The sequence below is a fragment of the Pteropus vampyrus genome, unplaced genomic scaffold (assembly GCF_000151845.1).
Source record: "Pteropus vampyrus isolate Shadow unplaced genomic scaffold, Pvam_2.0 Scaffold47, whole genome shotgun sequence".
NCBI classification, from domain to species: domain Eukaryota; kingdom Metazoa; phylum Chordata; class Mammalia; order Chiroptera; family Pteropodidae; genus Pteropus; species Pteropus vampyrus.
Window position 1 is genome coordinate 623,907 of NW_011888828.1, and position 8,244 is coordinate 632,150.

Below are 8,244 nucleotides of genomic sequence, written 5' to 3' on the forward strand. Positions count from 1 at the left end.
CAAAGTTTTGTAGAGTTTAAAAGCAGGGTTTGAAATACTATTTTCCTGATACCCATCCTTGATCTTTGTTCTTGGACCAGAAATAAATAACACATTAACATAAAAATAGGAAAGTGTGCTGTCTCCAGTTCCTTCTCACTAGAATTGAGGGAACTGCAAGTCTTTGACCCACCACCATCCTGAGAATTCTGGCTGTGGCACCCCATCAGGCCAAATTCAGTAGTATTTATCTGTATCATCATCCTAGTACCAATTGACACAGCTTCCTTGCAAAGTTTTTCATGATTGGATCTTCCGCACTTTTGGTTTCTCTTCTATTTTTTTCTCAGTCTCTGGTGGACTCCTCTACCTCACCTCAAAATATTGGTGTACCACAGGTGGCACTTCTCAGCCTTGTCTTTCCCAAGGTGAGCCCCAGAGTACTGTAGCTTTAAATACTATCTACTCCATTTTTATAGTCCAGCCCCAACTTCTTCCCTTTTCACATATTGTTAGATCTGAGTGTCTAATATGCATTTCAAACTTAACATGTCCAAAACAGAAACTCTATTTTAACTCCAAATTGGCTCTTTCCCTACCCTTCCTTATGAGGACTTATAAGAATTTTAATATCATAATTTGCGGCCCAACATTTGGATTTTTGCAGTTTAAACTCTGAGGCTGCCTTCAGAGCATGACTGCTCCTTGTACTTAGAAACTGCCTGCAGAACAAAAGGTCTCTCTGTGCTGTTTGATTTCTGTTGATAAGTAACCCAAAGCTTCTGCGCTACAAGCCTGAACTGGAACTTGGATGTTGACAAATGCCTAATCGTATGTTACCCACCTTTCTTGTATTGTAGCCCTACTTGCTGACCACTGAGTAAGCCGACTGTTGAAAAGTCCAGGTGTCCCCACCAATCAGAAAATGAATAATGTAAGTTTGTGATCTTGTTTCTTAGCAACCCATTGCTCTCATCAGCTTCTTCAATTTTTGCCTTTAAAAACCTAGCCCTATCTCCTCCATTTTGGAACATGTCTTTGGTTCATACCGAGAGCTACTTCCCGATTAACAAATCATATATGAATAAAACTCTCTTTTAATTTCTTTTGGTGAGAGAGGAGAGGATGCATCTGAAAAATGCATCTGACTCAGCTAGGGAAAGCCCACTCCTAACTGCCCTCTCTCCTCCTTCCAGGACTCTCCAGCTAACATGTTTTCCCATAGCTACCTCCCCCACCTCAAGGACTCTCCAGCTCACATCTGTTGATTCATAGCTTGCTATCCAACTAATATTCTTATCTCTGTAGCTGTGTAGGAATAACAAAGCTGTGTAAAACTGCTTGTTATGTTACAGTTGGGGCTCAGCCTTTAGATAGGAATCTGCCGAGCAGGTGTTGGCATTAATAAGTGCTACTTTCTGCTTATAGCCTCGGTGTCCCGTCTCTCTGTTTGAGAATCTTATAATGGTGCTGAAAATGCCAAGGTTGCCGGTTCTACAAAACAAACGACCTGTAAGACCAGTGGTCTAGAAACTCCTCCCTCTCACAGCCCCCACCTGAAGCTCCCCCTCCCATCCTGAGTCATGAGGCACACGTGAAACCTCAGACAAAGGAATCATGCGCCCTTTGCATGGACACTGCAGAGGTATATACGCTGTAATAAATCTAACCAAAGCGAGCTCATGCATAGTGTTGTTAACTCCATGCGCTCTACCGGCCAATAAGTTCTCCTTCCTCTAACAACGTTGTCTGAGCATCCAAATTCCTCTGTTGGGTGTCGCTTCCTGCAACACTGGAATTATCTGAAGTGTTAAAGAGAAAACCACAGGCCCCAAATGGCATCACATTTGTTAAAGCCCATGATACTAAACCTAGATGTAATACCTGACATAACTGCTGTTTCAGTTTTTCCTAGAAATATAACCTTAATTAATCTGTCTGGAATGTTCTGGTCAAGCACCAGTAAGACAATCTATCACATGGGCCCTCTCCATCTTTCATAGAAAGAAGAGGCAATCTGTGTAATAAAATTCTTGTCATTCCCTTCTCCCCAAAAGAAGAGGTCCTGGTCCAAAAATACTACTTTCTTTTCTTTTGTTGATAGTTCCCTTGCCCACCCTTCTTCCGATAAAAACCATCCATTTTGTATAACCCCTTAGAGGGCCCTTCTAGATGCTAGCTGGGATGCTGCCAGATTCATGAATCACTTAATAAAGCCACTTTGATCAAAGTCACTCAGTTGAATTTTGTTTTTAAACAGAAGAAACCATCATCTACTTCATCATTCTTTTACCTCACACAAGAGAAAGAGCAAGGTGGGTATTAAGGTGGGTATTAAATAGGGGTTGGGGTAGGCCTTTTTGAGAATGTGATGTTTTGAGTTAATACTTGATATGCAGCTGTGTGGGGGAAGACTATTTCAGGGAGAGGAAACATTTAGCACTAAAGTCTTAGGGGAAGAGGTTGCCTGGTGTGTTCACAGAAAGTAAGGAGGCCGGTGTCAATGAAGCCGTGAGTGAGAGGAAGTGTTATGGAGTTGAGGAAAGAGTGCAGACAGGGATTGTATAAAATGGAGTCACTTTAACCAAGCTGCTAAAATTATTAACATTATGAAAGTTGAAGCATGAGGAAAGACTCTATTGTTTTTAACTAGCCTGGGAACTTTCCAGTTACATTGATGCCTGGATCTAAGTCTGGTAACCCACTAATTACCCCCTGAAAAACTCATGTATCTGGGCCATCTGATTACCCCAATGAAGGACTCATGTATATATCCACCTGCCATCAGTTATGCAGACCGCTGCATGTGACCAGGTCACCTGGCACCCATCTTCCTCACCACCTGGCATCCATCATCCTGACAGCCTGACATCTGACCAGTAACTGTCCTGGACCAATCCTACAGCTAAGGATGCAGGACTGCTAATTCTCAGGAATGTGGTTTTTTCTATAAGAACTTTTAACTTTTCTTTCTTCTTTGGAACACTTTCGGGTTTTTGCCTATCTGTGTTTTCAGTTTACAAACTAAGACTCTTGACTAAATCTCTATCATTTATTTATAACAAAGCCTCTAGACGTTTTGAGTTCATTTGACAGAAGTCAGAGAACTGATGCACCGGTGGGGTGGGATAGGGCACAGTGCAGCTCATGTAAGACCTTATAGGCCTTTGTAAAGCTTTTGGCATTTACTCTAAGTGACATGGAGAGCCACTGGAGGATTTTTAGCAGAGATATGATCTGATCTATAAAATTCTCTATTGGCTGTGTTAATAGACTGTTGGCGGGGGCGGGAGGGCGATGGTGGTGGTGGTGGTGCGCCTGGAAGATCAGTTAGGTGGCTATTATCATACCAATGCAGGTGACTCTGAAACTTTGATGCACATTAGGATCACCTGGAGAATAGTGGAAAATCCCAGTGCTCAGGTCACATCCCATACAAATTAAATCAAAATATCAAGGATGGGAGCCAGGCATTAGTATTTTTAAAAGACCCTTGGGTGATTCTAATGTGCAGCAAAGTTTGGGAACCACTGAATGAGGCCAGAGATGATAACAACTTGAATCAGCATAGTAGGCAATGGAGGCGTTAAGAAGTGTTAGATTCTGAATATATTTTGAAGATTTCGATAAGACTTCCTGACAGATCAGATGTGGCATGTGAGAGAAGACACACATCAGCATCGAAGATGACACTGAAGGTTTTGGACCAAGGGACTGGAACCATTGCTGTTAGCTGAAATGGAAAAGACTGTAGGTGGAGTAGGGTTTTATTAGGGGGCGGGGGGCGGGGTTTGGGGTTCCATTTGGATATGTTGTGTTCAGGATGCCTCGTGAGCTTTAAGACATGAAAAAGGTTGGGGCTAGAGATACCATTTGAGAGTTAGAGGCATAGAGGTGAAAGTTAAAGCTATGAAATAGGGTGGATGTGGAAAAGAAAGAGAAGAGACCAAAGAGTAAGCTTTGGGGTATTCTATTGTTATCAGATCGAGGAGAAGGCTGAGGTGGTACCTGGAGGGAGATGAGAAGAAAACTAGGAGAGTGAGGTTACTTGGAATCTAAGTGAAGAAAGTGATTTAAGGAGCAGGGTGATCCACTGGGTCGAATGCTATTGGGAGTCAAGCGAGATAAAGGTTGAAAATTAATAAGGATCACTAGGAAATTTAATAACACTTTCATGGAATGGTAGAGGTGAAGGCTTGACTGGAATAGGCTTATGATAGATTGAGAGGAGAGGCATTTGAGACAGTGAGTTTAGACAACTCTTTGGACGGGTTTTGCCATAAAGAACTACAGAGAAATAGGGTAACTGGCAGGGAAACTGGGGTCAAAGGGAGTGTGTGTTTGTTAAAATGGAATTGTTGCCAAAGCCAGCTAATACCAGGTTCTTGGGTCCCGATGTCATAGAAATGAGCACTGGACCTGATTATGAAGTTCAGCAAGGAAATCGTTTTTGAGAGATAGCTAGCGCACCAGGTAACCAGCAAGAAGGAAGGAATGGCTGGTTCCCTGATAAGACTGTGTGAGGGGCTTCTGTGGGCTGCTCGGAGAGGGAGAGGGCTGGGGAGGGGAAGCTGGTGGGCTGTCCCATGACTGATCATTCCTGCTGTCGTCAGCAAACTGTCTCCATCTCACAGTCAGCAGATGTCTGCTCAATCTCGTCTCATGACAGGGTTTTCCTTCAGGTCCTATAAAAACAAACTTACACAGGAGTTTTACAATCTCTGGCTTTTCTTGAAATGATTAACATCATGGGAATGGAACCTGCTGGTTATGTTACAGGGTCTGCTGATTGCATTGTTTTTCTCCTTCTTAGCTATGTACATTCAGGATGTGGGCAACGGGTAGTTAATCAGTGTCTCGGCCTTTTCCCTTTGCATTCCTGACCTAATAGCAAGAATGGAATTTGGTTTTACAATGGAGTCCCTCTTGTTATATCCGCATGCTAGTTCAGAATAATTAACAGCAAGTTTGTATGTCGATGGGAATAATCCAGTGAAGAGTGAAAATTTGGTGAATTAAGAGGAAAGGGGAAAATACGCTGTGTAGTCCTGGAGTTGGAGAAAGAGAATGGAATCTGGTGCACAAGGGAAAGTATTAGCTTCTGATGGGCATATGGATGGTTCATTTATTAACAGACTGAAAGGCAGAGCACGTGAGTGCAGATTCTGATAGGTGGTTGGGTGAGATGGTCCGACTCTGTGGACGTTCTCTTTCAGTCGCTTCAGTATTTTCAGCGAATATGAAAATTCTGGTAGTTTCCCCAAACTTGTAACAGATCTAGTGTTTGAGTGTCCAGAGCAGATATCAAGGAACATCATAAAGAACCCAGGCAGCTTTAAAAGTGATAAAAATTAATTTAGTTACTAGATATTTTAGCAGTACCTCTGATTAAGAATTCAGCTAACTATTGAAGCAAGACACAGCCAGTAGAGGGAGAGCTAAGCACATGTGACAGGAATAGAAGTATAAAGTGTGGTTTTGCCCAGAGGTAAAAAAAATCAAACACTAATGATGGTATTCACATTGATTTTCTTTGTTTTGAACTTTATATTGTATTTCTATGGTTTTCTCATGGATAAGGCATACCATCTTGTCAAAAGTTCAAAGCAATTTTTAAGACTACAGTCTAAATATTTATCTTCAATTCTTTTTGATCTCTTTGCCTGTTGAGCCTCCCTTTGGACTAAAAACATACCTATAGTTACTGAGGGTTATCCTTGTAATGACTGAGTATACCTTTGAAGGTCAGATACTACCTGAAGTTGAAGGTTAGACAAAAAAAAAAAAAAAAATAGCCTTTTCCCTGTACTTGATGTGATCATTTAGGTGGCCAGACAAAGCAAAGTGGAGTAGGTTCTACTTTCTTCTCTTCTGGACAGCATTTTACATTTTTTTTTTTTAAAAAAAATATAGATGTGAAATTTTAATTCCAGAAAGAGTTCTTTAAATTGTGTGACACTCATTTCCACAATCAAACAGTACAATGTTGTTTGGTTTTGGATGAATTTCAAGACTTTGTAACAAGAATCAATTTATCTTCACCACCTTTTATTATACATCTCTCCTAGTTGTCTCGTATTTGGGGGCATAGGTACCAGTGTTTTGTCTCTTTTGGGACTGGGGCATTTTTCCTATTTGCTTCAGTAAGTCAGATCCATCAAAGAAAAGATACTGCAGTCTATTTGGAAAGGAAAAATAACTAAAATCTGCCTACTCATAGGAATAAGGCAGAAAAGAATATAAGATCCCTAATTCACATACATTTTAAGTTTGAATGAAAAGGGAAAATAACCTGAATCAATTTCTGCGGGAGGACATTGTCCATAAATAACCCTCTGACGACAAATTGGTTTCACTTCTGCTTGTGCAAATACGACTTCGTGACCGTGGCCACAAAGGGCTGTATACCCCAGCTGGTTCTACATGTCTATACTCAGGCAAAGAAACTGCCATCATCTCCACTGTGGACTCCTGGAGCCAAAGCAGAAAAAGTGACATCTGGTAAGTTATTTCTCTTGTGTAATTTATGCTGTAACTTATGGCTGATATTAAAAAATAGACATTAGATTTATAGAAAAATTGAGAGGATAGTACAGAGAGGTCCCATATAACCCACACCCAATTTCCTCTCTTATATTAGTAAGATATAGTTGATCAGATATTCTGTAGGATTCTCTTCTATTGAGATTTATGGGGTTTTATTTGTTTTTTTTGTTTTTCGTGATTAGACTGGAGTTATGGGTTTAGGGCAGAAAGATCACAGAACTAAAGTGATGTTCTCATCGCATCACATATATACTACCAACACGATTTATGACTGTTGGTGTTGACCTCGATCACCTGGCTGAGGCAGTGTTTGTCAGGTTTCTCCACTGTAAACTTACTCTGTCCCTCCCCCTCCCTTCCATACTGTCCTCTTTGGAAGGAAGTCACTCTGCACAGCCCGCACTTAAGGAACAAGGGGCTATGCTCCCTCTCCTTGAGGGTAGAGTAGCTACATAAAGTATTTGGATTTTTTTTTTTTTTATGTGGAAGATTTGTTTCTTCTCCCTCTCTTCATTTGCTTAAGATAAATTATTTCTTGAAGGAAAGTGAATTCTACTTTCTTGCATAAGTTATTTTAAGGCTATGTAAAGGCCAATGAATTAGAAATCTGGAGGATCGGGGATTTTTACTTAACAGTGTGATCTTAGGTAGGTTACTAATCATTCCTCCTCAAAGAAAACATACCTGTAGGCGTCATTGGGATAGTAGTCATGTCATCTTATGCCTCATTAACTTTGGCAAGCTTGGGGGAGCAATATGAGAGGATTCAAATTCTGAAAAAGTACGTTATGAAAATATCTGCTCATTTTATTTGTCTATTCACCTGGGAGAGAAGGACAGAAAATCATGTCATCCCAATGCCTCCTCTACTGTATCTACCTCTGGTGGCTGTGCTTCTAATATTGCACACTTCAGCCGTTGCGTTAACGCTCAAAATATAACTCTTTGCCTTTGGGGGTTTGAAGGTCCTTGTTTCACTTTTGCTTCTAAGGTGTGTTTAAATTGCTCCTTTCAAATACCTCGTTTGAAAGAGCAGTGCGATATCCAATATGAGGGTTGGAAATGTTGCCAACACTAAAGGTACTTAAACCTTAAAAAGAAAGGAAATCAACCCTAAATGCCATCAAAATTCCATGGTTAGTACAGATGCTTAAGTGTCCGTAGAGCAACTTTGCATGCAATGTCATCTTTAATCCTCACAATGAGCTCTGGATATAGGTATTTTTACATTCTCATTTTATATGTGGATAAACTGAGGCTAAGAGAGGTTAGATGATTTGTTCAGTGTCACATTGAAGTACTGGATCAAGATCTAAAAATTCAGGCATTCTGACTCTAAATCCTGAGTAACTTTTATTACACTATTCACTATCTGGAATGTAAGCCCTGTGTGTGCAGACGACTTAACCCATTTTGTTTCCTGATGTATTTCCAGCACCTAGAACAGTGCCTGGCACATAGTAGACACTCGACAAGTATTTGTTGAATAAATATAATTTCTGCCATTGTTAATCTCATTATCTAAGACGTATTTAAAAGATAAACTTCATTCTTTCAACAAATATTTATTCAGTGCTTACTATGTACCAAGCACATCCCACATTTATTAAAAGTGGGGAATAAATCAAAGTTAATGATCAAAATGCCCCTTAAAGAACTTAGCTAATTTAAGCATTTTGATTTTTTTTCCTATTAGTGCTGCCTTGGGCTGGCCGTAGC

General features: G+C 40.5%; 1 protein-coding gene across 1 annotated transcript in view; it reads left to right on the plus strand.

The window, feature by feature from the left end:
- The first annotated feature begins 73 nt into the window (after positions 1–73).
- Positions 74–8,244, plus strand: part of NUGGC (nuclear GTPase, germinal center associated) — a 51,358-nt gene continuing 43,187 nt past the window's right edge. Inside the window, exons 1-4 of the mRNA XM_023530162.1 lie at positions 74–407; positions 840–913; positions 2,240–2,294; positions 6,378–6,480. The gene's annotated coding sequence lies outside the window, so the exon portion shown is untranslated. The remainder of the gene's footprint in view (positions 408–839; positions 914–2,239; positions 2,295–6,377; positions 6,481–8,244) is intronic.